This window comes from Onychomys torridus, chromosome 4 (assembly GCF_903995425.1).
Source record: "Onychomys torridus chromosome 4, mOncTor1.1, whole genome shotgun sequence".
Lineage (NCBI taxonomy): Eukaryota > Metazoa > Chordata > Mammalia > Rodentia > Cricetidae > Onychomys > Onychomys torridus.
Genome location: NC_050446.1, coordinates 143224129 through 143244180, shown reverse-complemented (window position 1 = coordinate 143244180; position 20052 = coordinate 143224129). Strand labels below are relative to the sequence as shown.

The 20052-nt window shown below is 43.8% G+C and overlaps 1 protein-coding gene and 1 pseudogene across 12 annotated transcripts in view; both read right to left on the bottom strand.

Annotated features, from left to right (window-relative positions):
- Snph (syntaphilin) overlaps positions 1–3781 on the bottom strand; it is a 42646-nt gene extending 38865 nt beyond the window's left edge. For 4 of the 12 annotated variants that reach the window (XM_036185766.1, XM_036185768.1, XM_036185776.1 and 1 more), the window contains exon 1: positions 3361–3404. The gene's annotated coding sequence lies outside the window, so the exon portion shown is untranslated. Of the gene's footprint in view, positions 1–3360; positions 3468–3668 lie in introns of those variants that run through there. The other 8 variants (XM_036185765.1, XM_036185771.1, XM_036185772.1 and 5 more) reach the window with 6 other exon arrangements.
- On the bottom strand, positions 3110–19756 carry LOC118581968 (annotated as a pseudogene).
- Positions 19757–20052: the final 296 nt, after the last annotated feature.

The following is a 20052-nucleotide window of genomic DNA, read 5'->3' as shown; positions in this document are numbered from 1 at the left end:
CTCACTGGGCGGGAAGGACCATCCCCTGCTCTTTCTCTGCCCCCTATCCAGTTATGATATGTGTCAGTATGCCTCCTAGATATCTTTTCTTCCTGCCCTGGGCTTCTTGAAACTCGGGATTGGCTCCTGCTCTTTCCCATACCCATGCAGTTGGCCCAGAGCCTGGCTAATGAATGATAACAAACACCGAGTGCTGTTCAGAAGGACTGTGAATCCCTCCACCCTGTGCTGGAGCAGGGTCACCTTTAGACTTTAGAAGAAGCCACTGCATTCAGTCTGTTTGAGCAGGGGACACTGCCTCTCAGAGGGAGACTGGTTTACCCAAGGTGACCCAAACTAAATCACTTCCTTGACTCCCAAGCCAGTGTGTTCCCAGCTCCATACTCTCCAGGTTCTGTAGCATGTTAGTTGTCCAGCTCTGGACAACACTCCCAGCCTGTCTGCCAGGCTTCCTCACTGTATGGAGTCGATATCTTAGGATGGTCTGAAGAGTATGTAATTGAAACGTTAAAATAGCACATAGGGAGCACTCAAACACATTTGTCATGACTGTCATTCAGACCTAGGCATTCTCCTTGAGAAAGGGGAACCCTCCATCCATCAGCTAAGCAGAGCTCTGCAGCCCTGACTCACACACTCCAGTTCAGCCCAGCATGTCCTCTGCAGCAGTCATTCTGGGGAGATGCCTGATCTGCCCTCATGATCCTTCACAGCTTTCCTGACTCCACACCTGTGTGCAAGTGCACACACACACACACACACACACACACACACACACACACACACGCCAGGTATATGTGGGAGGCAGCAGGACACGTGAAAGGGGCAGTGCTTCTGGGCCAGATAGACCACCACTTCCTCCTGGGAATCCCTAGGCACATCCCTAATCTCTCTAAGCCTCAGCCTCCTCCCTTCCTAATAGACACAATTGTTATAAGGACCATCTACCATGCTCTGGCATTCCATAAGTGATATTAGGAATAATAAATAACCATACATTTTTATTTTTAAAAGTCTTATTAATAAAATTTCAGAACCAGGAGGAGCTAGGGGTCATCTAGTCCAGTCTCCTCAATATACAGATCCTGATGAACACACACTAAAGAATTAGGCCCAAGGTCAGACATTGAGGTGGCAGTTGAATGGCTTCTGGGACCTGGGTCTTCTGACCTTCAACTGCTTGCTTTCTTGGCTTGGTTAGCTCTCCTGTGCATCCCTCCCTCCTTCACCCAGCAATGGCTGGAATCTCTCTCCCCAGTCCCCTTCAGAGCCATGGCTCACTAGCCAGTGTCATCTGGACCCTGACTGCCAACCTAAAGTCCCTAGGCATACCTGCCCACTTTGTCCCTAATGAGGAGCCTAGAAGTGCAAATAAAATGTCTGGTAGCCACAGCTGATGACAATAATGAATATTAGTAATCTCAATATAATGGCAACCAACACGTGTGCAGCACCCGACCTTTGGAAGTCAACTCACTACAGTTTTTTCCAATACAATTGGTTTGAAAGCATCATGTATTTAACTCAACACTTATTAAGCACCTACTTTATGCCTTGTCACGGGCCAGAGGCTGGAGACAGAGAAGCAAAGCCTGGGCCTCTGCCAGGAGGAGCTCATGGTCTAGCAGGGATTTAGGGCAGAAGCAGGTGGGTGGGGGTGCTTGACCTAACTGGTGCTGCAGCAAAGGCTCCGCCCCACCCTGTTGGGAACCTCCTTTATGCTGCTGTCAAAAGGCACAAGGTATCTGGAATAAACTAAAACCAGACCGGAGGGATGGTCGGCTGGAAATGACAGCGAGAAGGAGCTAGGGAATAGGGAATGTGGGCACCCAGAACGTGACCCTTGCTCCAGAGATTCCAGGGAAGGCAATGACTGGTGTGAGATCTGCAAGCCTGACTCCTGCTCTCTGCCCACACTCAAGACTCAGGTGCTTCTGTTTCCTGAGGGATGCCACCCAAGAATGCCAGGGTGCCCATGGTTGGGTTATACATGCCTGCAGGCAACCATCCTTTGCTAGAACTGCTGCAGCTCTTGTGTTGGAGATGTGTGCCTCTCCTGGTTACTACCCCTACCTCCTCCCGCCACCCTGCGGGGACATCTTCTACAGGGGCATGGAAGAGTCTGGTAGGGCAGAGGAGAACTACTCTCTCTCCCCTAATTTACCTCCAAATTCTGAATCCTTGAGAACCTACTGTGTGTGTCAGTCAAGCCAATACTGTCTCAAGAACTTCCATATGACTCTCATCTTAGGACAACCCTCTGAGGCAGGTGCCCTTCTCCCACGTTTACAAATGAGGACTTAAGGCTTGGGGAAGATAAGAAGTAACTTGTCAGTGCTGGGATGTCACTACAGAATCGACTGATGCCTTCATGCTGTAAGGCCCACAAGGTCAACACATCACTTGAGAAGTCCAGAGTTGAAAGAGATTAACCAAGGGGACCCCAATTATTTCAAGGACCTAAATTTAAATTGTTCTAATGGATGAGTCTTCCAGAGTTATCGAAGCCATGATCAAGTGGTGTACTGAAATTGTACAAATCATCTAGCTTAGCTCCTGCACTGAACAGACAAGCAGACACCCACACCCAAAAAACAGCAAGATGGCTACTTGGGTCCAACCAAGGCCCAGAACCTCAGGCTCTGGCACTTCCTCATACCCCTCGACTTGCAGAGACCAGCATTTTCTCCTGCAGCCCAGCTCGGCCTCCATCCCCGGATGGCAGAAAAGGGCAAGGAGACCAGCAGCATGTGACCAGCCCTCCCACCCCTGCAGAGTTGAGGCAGGGAATGTGGGACTTCTCGGGCTGGCAGGTGTTGCAAGCCGTCTGGCTCCCTGCTAGGGAGTGGAAAGAGAGAACAACATATACCGAGGAAGCTCCAGGGAGACTGAGGCAAATTTCCCACTCTAGGGATCATGGGAAATTCTGCCAGATCTACTGCAGAGCTCTGATGTTTCTCAGCGGGCAAGATAGGAAGGAAGCAGTCATAGACCCTTGACCTTGGGGTGGGTGTGCGGTTCCAAACAGAAGCTCACATGTTTGCTGGTGGAATACCAGAAGAAGAAAACAAATAGGAAGGGGAAGAGTTAGTTCCCTAAAACCCACCTACTAGCTGTCAAGGAAGACCTTGGGCGTCTTCCCTACTGAAACCAGCATCCTCCAATTAGTAAATTTCACGCGAGGGAGAGGAGTGCTTAGGAGGATGTAGGGGAATGGAGGGAGGGGGTAGGAATGAGTCACGATTAGTGCCCTCCTCGGCTGCTGCCCCTCCGGGATCGCGCCGCAGCAAGTGGCCTCAAGCCGCCCCCGGCGGCCGCGGAGCCGCGCAGGCCCCCTCCCGCTCCGCCGCGGCCTCTCACCTGGGTCCACTCGCCCTCCGCAGTCCCGCCGGCTCGCACGACTCCCGCGCCGCTTGGCGCAGCGCCTCTGCAGTCGCTGCAGCAGCCGCCTGGCGGTGATCAGCAACCTGCGGCGGTGGGGAAGAGAGAGACAGGGGCGGGTGAGCACCTGCGGCCGCAGCCTGCAAGCTCGGAGGACTCGCTGCCGGCCACGGGCTAGGGCAGCTCCTGTGCTGGGCCGGCGCCCCGCACCCCCGCACTTGCACTCCTGGGTGCGGCGGGCGCGGCTGGGCGGTGGGCCCGGAGGTCCCCGGGGTCCTTGTCATCACCTGCGAAGGCTTCCATGGTTTGGGCTGCCCCAGGAGGGCAGCCAGATTGCTCTCCGGAGCCCCAGCTGGAGGTGGCTAGCCGGGTGCTTGCTGGGGCTGGGGCTGCCGGGAGGGAGAGGTGGAGGGCGGGGGAGGAGAGGTGGATGGAGGGGATGAGCCAGTCGGCAGCTCGCCTGCAGCTGCGTAAGCCGCCCATCTTCACTTTCCTTCTTAAAGAGATAGTTGGTCTCGCTCTGAGAGCCCTGGAGCAGGGCGATCGCATGCCAGCACAGGGTCCTTTATTACCCACAACTAGCTGTTGCTCAGAGCTGGAGAATAGGGAGGGGTACCAAGGGTGTCAATCCACTGGCTTGCGATGTGATCCTGGAAATGTCCCTTGACTCTCTGGGCCTCAGTGTCCTCACGCCAGTCTCACACCTTGACACAAGTAGTAATATTATCTGGACACCTTTCGCAACAGTTTGGATCCTCTAAACCAACTTGTGAGTGCCAGAGTTTATTTAATGTAAACAGCTCTTGGCTTTCTAAACAAATGATAGTAGGAATCTTAACTACCCGAGGACACTTAAGAAACGTTATCCTTTCCAGTATTAAAAGAGCAAGCTGGAAAAGATGGGAAGTATAAGTGATCCTTGTTGAGGTTTTCTCCCCTGCCTTCTACCTGGCATCACGGGGGCCCAGGAGACCACAAAGTCCAGGAAACTGGATTTCGACCGTCCATGTCTATCTAGCCCACCCATTTCTGACTGTGTTAACATGCTGGCCTGGTTTCTTGCCTGCTCCATTAGGTAGAGTGGGAAGGGGCTCCCTCTTCTTGAACCAGCCCTGTCTGATCAGCTTTGCTCACAGCCTGCTGGGAATTTTCTCTATCACCTTGCTACCTGCCCGTACTCTACCCAACTCTCTGGTGTCCTCTCACATGACTGTCACTCATTTTATCCTCAGCAAATCGTTTCTTGCTGGGCCTCTACACCCAGGTCTTTCTTTGCTGTTTCATGGGTTTGGAACACCCCAGACTTCCAGTTTGCTCCTTTGCTTCAAGTCTCTGCCCAGACAGCACTGTCTCAGGGAGCCCTTCTCCCATGATTAATCTTCACTGTCAACTTGACTGGATTTACAATCACCTAGGAAACGTGTCTGGCTGTGTTTGGGAGGGTGTTTCCAGAGGGACTTAAGTAAGGATAGCTCACTTTGGATGTGGGCTGGGGCCCAGGCTGAATAAGAAGGGGAAAAAAGAGAAAAGTAAAGGGCATTTATCTCTTTGCTTCCTGATTGGGGCATCCGTTTTCTGCCATGTCTTCTCTGTCACGATGGGCTGTATTTCCCTCCAGTCACAGCCAAAATCAATCTTCCTTCCTTAAGCTGTCTTCTGACAGATGTTTGGTCACAGCGTTAAGAAAAGTAATATACCTTCCTGGATCAACCTACAAAACACACTGACTTCTTCCCTCAGTCACTTTTTCTTACTGTGTGTTCACAGTGGGGGAGGGGGTGTGAACCAGAGGCTTTTTTAAACCACTCTCTACCTTAGTGGAGACAGTCACTCAGTGAAGGTGCCCGGAGCTCCCACTCAGACTAGTGCCGCCATGTCTGGCTTTTTTCATGGGTGGGCAGGACCTCATGCTTGCTGAAAAGCACTCTAGTGACCGAGCCGTCTGTCTCCCCAGCATCTCCTACTCCCATGCACTAATGCCTGAGTTTTGCTGTCTTTAATTAACTGTAATTGAAAAAGACAGTCTATTGACTACTTGTTTAGATTACTGTCTCCATTAGAATGTACACATCATGAGGGGAAGAACTTTTTTCCTCTTGCTATATCCCTAGTGCCTAGATCAGAACCTAGCACATGGTAGGTGGTCAAGAAATATTGACTGAGACCAAGAGCAAAGCTGAACTTGGTGCCTTCTACTCGATATCCAAGCTGAGTTTTCCAACAGAATTTGCAAAGCAACTTTACTGATTTACATTAAGACTCTGTAGTGCTGGCCTGTTGTTCCAAAAGCAGCTTTGTAAATAGTAATATTTATGAAGAAATCATTATTTTTAATTTTCCTATTTTTTATGAAGTGAAATATTTTTTTCTATAGTTCATATAGTTCATATTTACAGTAAATCTACCAGGGGTTTTCTTTCTCCTCTCTCTCTCTCTCTCTGAAATAAATGCCTATTTGGGGGCATTTGTTACATTTTCTATTAAATATCCAGCTAAATTGAACTGTCCTGTCAAATTGCCATCATTATATATACATTTTAGAAAAACACAAATGAGCAATTGTAGCAAGAACAATACATTGCGGTTGAAAAGGTCATGGAAATGTCTAAAAAAATACCTGGTGTTACTCTATAGAGCTAATTGATGACATACTTGGTCTATCTTAATGACCACCTAAATTAAATGAGTAACTTCTTCATACTTAAAGGAACACCATGCAATCATTGCATGGTTATGGGGAGAAAAATTCTGAGATTGTCATCTACTCTGTATCTCCTTTCCTGTTGTCTCCCCCTCCCACTTGGTACTTAGAAGACTACATTTCCCAGAAGTCTCCACTAGCAATGTCCCCAAAGCAAAAGAACTCTTCCTCCTACACTACTCCCATCTGGAATGGTGTCAGCCCGTAAAGATTTCTCCTGAGCCTTAGAAAGCAGGTAACTGAGAAGAGAATCAGTGTTTAGTTATAATGTAAATTGCAACAAGTGAAGATTATAAACATCAAACAAGATAAAATTATTCCAAAGAAATCAGTAATTTTGTTTTGTACTAATTAGGGAATATTTAAATTTCTTTCAGTTTCAAAAGCAATTTTATTCCACTTCTGGGTAAGCACCCAGCTCTCACTGAATGCAGCAATAAAATCGGAACAAAATACATGCACATGGGAGCTATTTAAGGATTCTTCAGGGAAGCCACCAGCAGGGCTAACTGGAGAAGGCCAACAGGGCGGTAAGTCGCTCAAGTGGCAGGAATTTTGCATTTTTGTTTCTTGCATATCTTCCAGCCTGGTCTCAAGACAACAACCCCTGCAGCTGGGAACCAGCACAAGACATCCAAACAGCCCCTTCAGCTCTGCCTCAAGATTCCGGAAAGGAGACAGATGATGCTCAGTATAAGTGGGGGAAATAATTTCTCTTTTCAGATCTTTCTCCACTTTCTCACAAGTCAGTTCTCAGGCAATCCTGCCAGGGCCGCTGGGTCAGCAGGAAACTGCAGCTAGCTAAAACTCAAGGGAAGAGAAGTTACTCCAAAAGAGTAGGCGTGGTCCTGCAGGAGGTGAGCACCTGCTGGCTTTGTCTGTTGTTTTTGGTATTTTACTCTTTTTGAGGGTCCCGCCTCCCAGCTCCCAAATAAATTCACGTACAGAGTCTTATTCTTACTTATGAATGCCCAGCCTTAGCTTGGCTTGTTTCTTGCCAGCTTTCTTTAACTTTAAATCATCCCATCTACCTTTGCCTCTGGGCTTTTCCTTTTCTACTCCTGTATACTTTCCTTTGTCTTTTACTCCGTAGCTGGCTGTGTAGCTGGGTGGCTGGCCCTGGAGTCCTCCTCTTTCTCCCTCGTTCCTAGATATCTCCCTCTCTACCTAGTTCTGTGCCTGCCAGGCCCACCTATCCTTTCTCCTGCCTTGTTATTGGCCAGTTTTTTTTTTTTTTTTTTTTAGACCATCAGGTGTTTTAGACAGGCGTAGTAACACAGCTTCACAGAGTTAAACAAATGCAAAATAAACAAAAGTAACATCCCTTAAATAATATTCTACTACATTTGTCTCTTAGAGGTCTCACCCTTAGCTCCATTTGCAGGAGCATATGTGGGAAGCTGGCAGCAGGACAGACAGAACAGAGCAAATACAGCTGTCAGCTGAAGTTCTCTGATGAATCCCCAATAATGGCCATGATAGAAACAATACCTTTCTGTTACTGGTAAACACCAAAACAAGATGATGATCTTGAGAAGGCAGAGAAAAAGATACATTGATTTTATAGGATTAATGTTTTGAATAATTGTGATTTCTTATCATAAACAATGGAGGGCAAAAGAAAAGAGAGCAAATTTAATGGATGGTTAAAAGAATCATCAACCAGATTGTAATACCTAGCAAACATATCTTTTAAGAATGAAAGTAAAACAAGGACATTCTGAGAGAAAGGGAAGTTAAGAGCACCACTGGTGCCTTGCTGGTAAGAACTGAAGACAGGGGCTGAAGAGATGGCTTAGCAGTTAAGAGCACTGACTGCTCTTTCCGAGGACCCGGATTTAATCCCTAGCAACCACATGGTGGCTCACGACTGTAACTCTAGTTCCAGGGGATCCAACACCCTCCCCTCACACAGACATACATGCAGGCAAAACATCAATGCACATACAATTAAAATAAATAGTAATAAAGAACTGAAGTTAATTAATAAAGAAACAGTTCTTCAGACAAAAGGCACATGAGGAAAGCATCATGAAGGGAGGGCAATGGAAATGACAGCTGTCGAGGTAACTCTAGCAGACCACTGTAGCTTTTGTTTTTCCTTTTCTTTTTGCTCTTTGGGAGTCCACCATCTAGCTCCCAAATAAATACACGGAGACTTATTCTTACTTATGAATGCCTGGCCTTAGCTTGGCTTATTTCCAGCTAGCTTTTCTTAAATTATCCCATCTGCCTTTTGCCTCTGGGCTTTTTCCTTTCTATATTCTATATACCTTTCTTTACTTCTTATTCTGTGACTGGCTGTATGCTGGGTGGTTGGCCCCTGGCGTCCTCCTCTCCTTCTCCTTTTCTCACTCCTCCTTCTTCTCTCTTCTTCTCTCTCATTTATTCTCTCTGCCTGGCAGCCCTGCCTGTTCCTCTTTCCTGCCTAGCTGTTGGCCATTCAGCTCTTTATTAGACCAATCAGGTGTTTTAGACAGACAAAGTAACACTGCTTCACAGAGTTAAACAAAAGCAACATAAAAGAATGCAACACTGGGCTGGAGAGATGGCTCAGAGGTTAAGAGCACTGACTGCTCTTCCAGAGGTCCTGAGTTCAATTCCCAGCAACCACATGGTAGCTCACAACCATCTATATTGAGATCTGGTGCCCTCTTCTGGTCATACATGCTATATACATAAAAAAAGAATACAACATATCTTTGCATCATTAAACAAATGTTCCACAGCATAAAAGAATGTAACACATCTTTAACTAATATCCCACAACAGACCACCCTTCTCTTCTTAATCTTTACAATGCTGTGGCAGTTTTGACTATTGACAGCAACATCTGCCTGATGAGGTCTTTGTTATCATACATTACTGCAATCTAATACAGCTCCATCCATGTTTGCTACATTTCCTAAGGAAGAGGAAACACTTCCCTTGTCATGAGTTATATATTGTGAATCAAAGGACAAACAGAATATTTAGAAGTTTAAAAGACTCATTTTGGCACCAATCCCTGAAACTTGCTTAGTCCGGATGGGAGAATCAGGGAGTTCCTATAATTCCTATATCCTGAGTCCTCAAGGCTACAAGAACTGGGACTAAAGACACATTTTGAGATGGACCCTGGCCCTGATGTGGAAATTTGCAAGTCCCTGGCTCCCTTGACCTGAAGGAGGGAGTTGAGACTTGGTCCGTTCAGCACAGGTGTGACAAGGAGCAGGAGGGACCATGGACCTTCGTGTCCCACCTCAGCCCAACCAGTCTCATATTCTGTCAATGCCATGGTTCCCGCTGCTGCCATTCTGAAAGCTGTCAGCTCAGGCTCCCTTCTATGAGCCACAAGGAGTCCTTGCTAAGAGATCTATAGCCTTGGGTAAGCAGGACAGCCCAGGCCTCCCAGGGCCACCAAACTCCTCACAATGTTGGAGGTATTCCAGAGACTTTGAGTCTCTGCTTCAACATCTGGGTACCAAGATGGAAATGACATGGATGACAATGAAACAAGCCCCAATGTTTTTTAATCTAAAGAGAAGGCATCTATTATGTTCCTTAGGGTGTGGTTCTCAATCTCTGGGTTGTGACCCTTTCACAGGGGTCACATATAAGATATCCTGTAATATCAGATACTTACAATTCATAAAAGTAGCAAAGTTACAGTTGGTTGGAGGGTCACCACAACATGAGGAACTGTATTAAAGGATCACAGCATTAAGAAGGTTGAGAAGCACTGCCTTAGGGCTTCATTTAAAGGGCCCAGGGTTGGTGATTTCTGCCCCTGTCTGCACTGACACTCAAAATCAGATGAAGGCAGGCAGGCAGTTGCAATTTTTATTTTTGTCTTCTTTCCTAGGAGATCAGTGTAGCCCAGGCTAGCATCAACTCAAAATATAGCAGAGTATGACCTTGAACTCTTCAATTTTTTTTTCTTGAGGCAGGGTCTTAATGTATGGTTGGTAGGCCTGAAACTTTCTTTGTAGATTAGGGTTGCCTTGAACTCATAGCTCTGCCTGCTTCTATCTCCTGAGTGTTGGAATTAAAGGTGTGCACTAGTACCACACCCTGGCCTTTTTAATTTTTTAAAAGCAGAATCTATATTTTAAAAAAGTCTTTTTTCTACACAAAGATTTGTGAACCAATTTTATGCTTGATGCCCATGGGAACCAGAAGAGGATGTAAGATCCCCTGAAACTGGAGTTACAGGTGGTTTGTGAGCCACCATGTGGGTGCTAGGAATTGAATCTTGGTCATCTGGAGGAGCAGCCAGTGCTCTTAACCTTTGAGTCATCTCTCCAACCATCCCCACATTGCTTCCCCAACCTCCTTTGAGATAAGTCTTTCCTATGTAGCCCTGGCTGTCCTGGAACTAATAAAAGATCTGCATGTCTTTGCCTCATGAATACTGGGATTAAAGGCATGTACTACCATACCTGGTGCTCATCAAACCCTCTTTAATTTTTGTTTTTTTTCTGGTATAGAGTTTCACTCTGTAGCCTAGGCTGGCCTGGAACTTAGAGTCTCCTTGGTGCTGAGATCAATTGGCCTTTGCTTCGGGGGATCATGACATGTTAGCATTCATTTTGTGTCTGTAGCTTTTTGTTTTTGTTTTTATACCCCCAAATCCCCGGGTGTTAGCTTTCTGTCCACTTTTTCTTGTTTATTAGGATTTTTCTAATTGAATTTTTAGATCTTGGAATTGCATATTGGTAATAAAATGAAGTCATTAGTAGAAACTACATAAGAAAAAAAATTCATGAAAATAACTAAAAGGCCATTCAGATTGCTGAACATCAAAACGTCCCCTTTGAAAATGTGGTATATTTACACAATAGAGTATTACTCAGCTGTTAAAAAAAATGACATCAAGAAATTTGCAGGCAAATGGATGGAATTAGAAAAAAAAATCATCCTGAGTGAGGTAACCCAGATCCAGAAAGACAAACTGTTGTTGGTTGTTTTTTCTCCTTTTTTTTTGGGGGGGGGGGCTGCCACCAAGCCACACAGCCAGTCATAGAATAAGAATAAAGTGCAAGCGCAAGGCCCTGGGTTCGATTCTCAGCTCCACAAAAAAAAAAAAAAAAGAATAAAGTAAGATTTACAGAAATAAGAGAAAGGTTAAAGCCCAGAGGCAAAAAGTAGCTGGGATAATTTAAAGTTCAGAAAAGCTGGCAAGAAACAAGTCAAGCTAAGGTTGGACATTTATAATTAAGAGTAAGCCTCCATGTATGATTTATTTGGGTGGTGGGGCCCCCAAAGAGCAAAGAGTAAAAAGCCCAAAGAGAAAAAAACAACCAACAACATTTTGGTGTTGCAATATGGGCCCAAATTTCCATGTAGATCCTAAGAAAGCTGAAAAAAAAGAAAGAAAGAAAAGAAGGAAGGAAGGAAGGTAGGAAGGAAGGAAGGAAGGAAGGAAGGAAGAGGACACAGATCCTTTAAGAGGTGCTGATGTTCAGCTGGCAGTGCTAAATAAAAATGGCAAGCTAAGTAAAATCTGCTTGTGGCAATGCAGGTACCAGCTTCCATAGCTAGAAAGGTGTAATGTAATTCTTGGTCACAAACCTCTGACCTGGTTGGCTTTCCCAAACTGAGAAGTGGGCAGAGCTGAGAGCTGCTAGGAGGATCCAAGTGTAGCTTAGCAGTCTAAAGTTTGCTTGTGTGGTCAAAAAAAAAAAAAAAAAAAAAAAAAAAAAAAGGCTAAAAGATATGCAGCAAAAGAAGTCCAGATGGAAAAAACCCTCTAAACAGGTTCCAGTGTGTTTTACAATGTACATAGCTTAAAAAAGAAAGAAAAAGGATGTGGACAGTCATAGAAAAAAAGAAATAGTTTAAAAATAAAATAATCTTTTAAGAGAGAAGTAAAATAATAAAAAAGAAAAAGCCACAGAGAGATGGGAAATGCACAGAGAGTCTGGATGCTGTATGTTATTGTGTTGATTTTGAGTGTTTTGAATGCTGACAAGCAAACAATAGCTGCTGAGAGACGTGGAGTTGTGAAATGAACTTCTAACTGAACCAATCTAGACACTTTAGGAATGCCTTAACTTTGAAAATGAAGTAAAAAAAATAAATTTGTCAAATGGAAAACAAAAATGCTTTGGAGTTTTGTTCCTACAGGAGATGAGAGGTTGTGGATTCTTTCAGGAATAATATTGATCAGGTTTGATCAAGGGAGATCTCCTGAACCTTGATAGGTGACATCTATCAACAAATGTTATAGCTGGTCTTCCCAGGACTTGGCCATTATCTCAAATTTTGTCTCTGGGACCATAAAGATGCTTCATCCACAGACAGCAGGAAGTGTTTTGAAGAAAATGACATCCACATTTCCAAGAGTTGGGGTGTGTGGATGGTCTTTGGTTATTTGGTGGGTTATGGATGTTTGTTATAATTTAGGGGAATATAGTATATTGATACAAATTTAAGGTAATTCTTGTTATAACATACTGTATATGTTTCTACTCTTGTTTAAAGGATTTTTATATATTGATACAAATTTAAGGTTATTTTTGTTGTAACATATCATATATGTTTCTACTCTTGTTTAAGGCATTGTACCTATGCAGTTCATTTTAAAATGTAAGGTAAAATTCTAGTTTTTGAAAGCTATTATTATGAACTATTTAGGATAATCAAGAAACACAGATTAGTAGTTAGTCATCTATAACAATCAAATTTGTAGGTATGTTTTCAAGATCATATAGAGATATATTTTAGATAAATGGTTTTCAAACACATCAAAGACCTATAGAATATGGCATTAAAATGTTTTGTTAACTTAGGGCTTTTCATGACAATGAGACATCTGCTCCTGGCAGCATCAATTTACTTCAGAGATGATGGGCATTGAAGAAACTGATTTCATTGTGGCAGGGTTAGCCACTGGGCAAAGAAACTATTCTTGCCTTTGACAGCTGACAATGTGTTATGCAGACTGGACATGCAGAACACATAGGAAAGGCTTTTGAACTTTGCCAAAACAAGGCAGGACAGTTCTTCAAAATTCCTGTTTCACAGTAGAGTCTGCCAGATATTCTGCAGGACACAAAGGGAAGCAACTGATGAACATTACCAATACAAGACAGGACAGTCCTTCAAATTTCTTGTTTCACTGAAAACTCTGCCAGATACTCTAGGACTGTAGGCTGAAGATGGATGCCCCAATGTTGCAGAGGAACTTTGGGTGACTGTCCAGGTAGCCACATGTCTCTGTTGTTAGATAACATTACATCCTTCTGGGTCTTTGATGGAGTTAAAGACTAGATAGTTATAGTTGAAGTTTTCCTTAGTTATGATAGAAAGTTGTAGTTGGAGAGCTTCTCTCCAGCCCCCGCCAAGCCCTATTAGTCCAACAACCCACTTATAAAATAAACACACAGGCATTCATATTATTTAAACTGCTTGACCATTAGCTCAGGCCTACCATTGTCTAGCTCTTACTTTTATATTTAGCCCATTTCTATTAATCTATACTTGCCACATGGCTCGTGGCTGACCAATACCTTATGTCTTTTTTCTCATGGTGGTGGCTGACAGCGTCTCCCCTCAGCCTTCACTTCCCCGCCTTTTCCTCTTCCTTGTCCTGCCTACCCTATGCTTTCTGCCTGGCTACTGACCAATCAGCACTTTATTTATTTTAACCAATCAGAGCAACACATTTGACATACAGAACATCCCACAGCAGAAAGTAAATTAGGTGTAAAAGTTTGGACTCACTAAAATAGGATAGATAATGCATTATTTTCTCTGAATGCTAACTACGAATGGACAGTATATTGCAAATTAATTCTTGGTAACTTTTTGTTATATATATAGTATTACTATGTTAAAGTTAAAACATTTCTTTTTTATTTAGACACAAAGGGGGACATTCTGTAAAATATTATTTTAACGTGTGTTACTTTTGTTTATGTTGCATTTGTTTAACTCTGTGAAGCTGTGTTACTGTGCCTGTCTAAAACACCTGATGGTCTAAGAAAGAACTGAATGACCAATAGTGAGGCAGGAGAAAGGACAGGCAGGACTGGCAGGCAGAGAGAAAAAAAAGAGGAGAAATCCAGGGAAAAAGAGCAAGAAAAGGAGAAGAGAACAAGGAAATAAGGACATAAGGGGCCAGCCACACAGCCACCCAGCCACACAGCCACCCAACCACACAGCCACACAGCCACCCAGCCACACAGCCAGCCACAGAGTAAGAGTGAAAGTAAGATTTACAGAAGTAAGAAAAAGGTAAAAGCCCCTGTAGAGGCAAAAGGTAAATGGATAATTTAAGTTAAGGAAAGCTGGCAAGAAACAAGCCAAGCTAAGGTTAGGCATTTATAATTAAAGTAAGCCTCCGTGTATGATTTATTTGTGAGCTGGGTGGCAAATGAGCAAAGAGTAAAAAGCCAAAAGAGAAAAAAATAGCCACCACCAACAAACATGGTATGTACTCATAAGTGGATATTAGTTGTTAAGTAGATGATAATCATGCTACAATCCACAGACCCAGAGAAATGAAGTAATGAGGGGTCTAAGGAAGAAGCATGGATCTCTCAGGAGAAACAGAACAGATTTTGTAGGTGGACTAGAGGCAGGTGGGGATGGGAATAGGAAGGACCAGGTCAGGGAGAAGGGATGGAGGGAGAGAGTATGGGGAGAGACAACTGAAATAAGAGGGCACTGGGGAGTGATGTGGAAACCTAGTGCAGTGAAAACTCCCTGGAATCTACAAGGATGACCCTAATGGAAACTAGGGAACACCTAGTTTTATAATGGGGGACACAGAATCTGAACAAGCTATATTAATCAGGAAAGGCTTCCAGTGGTGGGACTAGGATACCAACCCAGCCACAAAACCCTCAATCTACAATCTGTCTTGCCTGCAAGATGTGCCTAGGCAATGGTGGCACAGAACTTGTGGGAGTGATCAACCAACGACTGGTCTAATTTGAGTCCCACGCCATGAGATGGAGCCCATTCTCTACAATGCCTGGATGACCAGGAATGGAGGCTAGAGAACCCAGGGACCTAAGGTAGAACCAAACACAGCTGGCAAAACAAATTCAATTAAATGATTCCTAATAATGTTCTGCTACACTCCTTGATCAATGCCTAACCCAGTCATCATCAGAGGGGCTTCCTCCAACAACTGATGGGAGCAGATGCAGAGATCCACAGCCAAACATTAGGCAGAGAGGAAGAGCCCAAGTTGGAGGTCTCCATTGGGTCCCTCCCCTTGGAGCTTGGAGAACCCTATGGAAAAGAGAGAAGAGGAATTGTGGGAACCAGGGAAGTTGTGGACATCTAGAGAGCATAGTCCACAGAATCAACTAAGCAGGGTTCATGGGGGTTCACAGAGATTGAAGTGGCAATCTCAGAGCCTGCATGGGTCTGTGCTAGGTCCTCTGCATATGTTATGGTTGTTGGCTTGGTGTTTTGTGCAACTCCTGACAGTGGGAGTGGGAGCGTCTCTAACTCTTTGCCTTCTCTTGGGACCCCTTTTCTCCTACTGGGTTGCCTTGCCCAGCCTTGATGTGAAGGCTTATGCCTGGTATTATTGTTATCTTGTTGTGCCATGTCCAGTTTATGTCCCTGAGAGGCCTGCTCTTTTCTGAGGGGAGATGAAGAGGCAATGGATCTGGGGGAGAGGGGAAGTGGGGTAAGTGGGAGGAGTGGAGGGAGGGGAAACTGCAGTAGGGATGTATTGTATGAGATAATTTTAAAAAAAGATGTCCCTTTTGAAAATGTCTTAAATAACTGCTTTTGAAAAATATAAAACTAGCTATCGATGGTGCCAACACTATCAATTCAATCAGTGTCTCAGGGGTTTTATTGTTGTTAAGAGACACCATGACCATGACAACTCTTATAAAGCAAACATTTAATTGGGGTGGCTCTTTTTTTAAAAATTTTTTTATTTTTAGTTTTTTGAGACAGGGTTTCTCTGTGTCGTTTTGGTGCCTGTCCTGGAACTCGCTCTGTAGACCAGGCTGGCCTTGAACTCACAGAGATCTGCCTGCCTCTGCCTCCCCAGTGCTGGGATTACTTACAGTTTCAGAGCTTCAGTCCATTATCATCATGGTGGAGAGCATGGCAATGTGCAAGAAGACATGGTGCTGGTTACATCTTGATCAGAAGGCAACAGGAAACACTGTAACACTGGGTGGTATCTTGAGCATAGGAAACCTCAAAGCCTGCTCCCAAAGTGACACACTTTCTCCAACAATGCCATACCTATTCCAACGAAGCCACACCTCCTAATAGTGCCACTCCCTATAAGCTTTTGGGAATACGAGGACTAATTACATTCAAAGTACCACAATCAGTATCTCTAGTCTTCAGCCTTCCAGGTATGTACAGGTGCTGACCTATAGAGACTATGAATGTGTCCCAACACAAAATGGTGTACTTACTTAAATTATTATGAGATTTTGGGGGCATTTTTTTCAAACTGAGTGTGAAATTCCCACAGGCCTTTGAAGATAGACAATGGACTGGAATAAAATATTCCCAAAAATATAAGTATCTGATGAAGAATGTGAATCCAAAATGGGTAAGAAACTGGAGCAACTCAGTAAGATCAATAGTGCCCTTTTATAAGGGCAAAACATCTGAGCAGAAACATCACCAAAAAAGATATATGGGTTGCAAAAAAGCACAGAGAATGATTCCGCCATTGGTCATTAGGAAAGGCAAATGAAGGCCATAGAGAGGCATACTCATATATATACTTGAACAGCTCAGGCTAAAGGTATTTACTGAAGAAAACAGTATCTATCAATAGAATAAAAATATTATTTATAGAAAACAAACAAACAAAAGCTAGAAAACAACATGACCCCTAGCACCCACATGGCTACTCACAATTGACTGTAAATCTCACACTCTCTTCTGGCCTTTGCTGGCACCAGGAATGCATGTGGTACCCAGACTAATACAGACAACACCCCTATGTGTTGAAAAAAAAAGTGGGGGGGGGGCTGGGTGTATGGTACATGCTTGTAATTACAGTACTCTGGGGCAGAGGTAATTGGATCTCTGTGAGTTTGAGGCCAGCCTGGTCTACTTAGCATGTTCCAAGACATCTAGGGCTACAAAGAGAGACCCTATCTCAAAAAACAAAATCAATAAATTAAAATGTCTGAGGGGATGAATTGATAAACAAATCATGGCTATATAATTGAATACAAACCAGAATAAAAGAATGACACACCCCTTCTGTTCATACACACATACATGTGCTGGTGTGCTCATCCATGTGTGCATGTGTGGAGGTCAGAAGTCGAAATTGAGTGCCTTTCTCTGTCACCCACCTAATTTTTTGAGATAGGGTCTCTCATTGAACTTGAAGTTCATTAACTCTGCTATGCTGCCTAGTCAATAAGCTCCAGTGATCTACCTATCTCTATGTCCCCAGGACTGGTATTGTAAGTATAGTATGTGCATGACTTTTATTAGAGTGTTGAGGATCTGAATTTCAGGTCCTCATGTTTTCATGGCAAGCACATTTTTGACTGAACCATCTTCTGCAGCCCCAATTTATGCTTCTTGTTGCTCTGAATAATCTGGGATGTTTTCCCCTGATATAATATTGCTATTTGAAATAACTTTAAATGCTCCTCTTACAGCAACTAAAGCAATCCCACCCAAGAATGTCCTTTGTAAATTAGAGTCAACACTGCTGAACAGCAGCTTACCAACTGTTGTCACAGAGTAGAAAAGACAAAGGCTCCACATGAAACTTGGGTTGCAGGGTGTGATCTGCTGGAGGACTAGTTTCCATTGAGTCCCAGGAACAGGACTCCAATTGCTGAAAATATACTGCTCAAAATGTGCAGCCTCTGCACTTGTGCCATAGTCTAAGCATGCAGGCTTCCCAGAAAGATCATCTGTCTAATAGCAGCAGCCAGACAGGAATGGTAGGAAGTCCTATGAGAAGATGTAAGAGAGAAACAGGAGACAGAGAACAAGCAGAAAGCCTGGAAAAGGCTTGCCGGCAAGTCTCTGGACTTACATAGGAAGGTTCTTTAAAAATAATTTTTTTCAGTCACCATAAAAGCCCTGAGCAAAAAAAAAAAAAAAAAAAAAAAAGGCCCTGGGGTTGGGGATTTAGCTCAGTGGTAGAGCTCTTGCCTAGCAAGTGCAAGGCCCTGGGTTTGATCCTCAGCTCAAAAACAACAACAACAACAACAACAACAACAAGCCCTGAATAGGACTTCCCTAAATCCATAAACTATGCAGCTGAACAGAATCTTTCTTATTCTGCCTCTACTTTCCAACTTGTGACAAGGAAGCCCCACCTCCCAAAAACTGCCTTCAAACTAAAGATTTCTGGATCACCTCAAAAAATCAATCAGCTTTATCATTCAGGAGACTGTTGTCATTTCATATTACAGCTGACTGTAATTTGTTAAATTATAAACAAATTTAATACATTATTTATGAAATGAACCCTATGCCTGTGTAAAAGCAATCGCTTTTTTTTTTCCCTGTGTAGCTTTGTGCCTTTCCTGGAACTCACTTGGTAGCCTAGGCTGGCCTGGAACTCACAGAGATCCGCCTGCCTCTGCCTCCCGAGTGCTGGGATTAAAGGCATGCGCCACCACTGCCCGGCCTGCAATCACGTTGTAATTATGAGCTCAAAACATCTGATCAGTAAATATTAATTAGAAAAATGAAGATTCTAAATACGAGAGAATTTCACAATGGCAAAGTCAATGAAAATTCTTTTCTACATACATTGATTAATCAACCAGCAAATCTTAATCAGAATAAGGCAAATAGTAAAAACATACTTTTCTCAAAATAAATTACACACCATCTTCTATAGACAGCTTCTTCCTCTCCATCACCTTCAGCTTCTAGTTGCCTTTTCTCTCCTGAAAGACCACCTTCCTCTTTCTCCTTTTCCCCTTCATCAATACAATCATCATCATCCTGAATTTCTTCTTTCACAAAGTGTGAGGCCTACGTCTCCCTCTCCCACTTCTGAACCTCTTTTAACTTCCTCTTCCTCCTCTTCATAAACTTCAGGTGGACCAGCTTCCTCTTCATCTTCTTCTTCAAGTCTGGTGCTTCATTATCTTCCTGCGCAAACACCTAAGTATGTGATTTGCTGCAGCAATTCAAAAATATTTTCTCTGTAATCCTCCAGACTTGTGACCTTACAGTTAAACAAGTCAAGACTTCAATTCTTTTAAGATTTTGCAAGCTTCTTCTGTACTTAGAAGTTTGATTTTGTTTCCACTCAGATAGAGGTAGGTAAGGTTTAGACATTTCTCTGCTGGGACTTCTAAGTGGAAATTACTTAGAAATTGTGCCAGGCAGTGGTGGTGCACACCTTTAATCCCAGCACTTGGGAGGCAGAGGCAGGCGGATCTCTGTGAGTTCGAGGCCAGCCTGAGCTACAGAGTGAGCTCTAGGAAAGGGGCAAACCTACACAGAGAAACCCTGTCTCAAAAAACCAAAACAAACAAACAAACAATCAAAAAAATAAGGAAAGAAAAGAAATTGCTACTAAGTTCCAACTTTCCACACTTATTTAAGCTGGGAAGTCAAGCCAATGAACGTAATTTCACATTAACCAAACTCAGAAACTCAAGTTCTTTTAAAAGTGTCATCCAGACCTCCAGTTTCCTCATTCACACACAGGAAATTATCAAGGACTGTCACCTCCTCCAGGGCTCTATTCTTCAATTTCATGTCCTCATTCTACATTTTGGGTACTATGCTCCTCCTTCCCCATCTCCTGCCCTTCCCTCTACCTCCAACCCTAAAAAAAGGTGTAAAGATTTAGAAATGAATGAAAAGCAATCCACTTTTCAAATGCCCACTAACACTCAAGGCATGGGGGAGAAAGAGAAGAATAGCAAATGGTGTTCAGTGAGTTGAGATTCTACCCCCATCCTCTTTTCCACACACCTGGGAGCACGCCAGTTCCTTCCCCTTCAATGACTGCTTGGAGATTGATAGTTGGTTTTTTAAAAATTAATTTTATG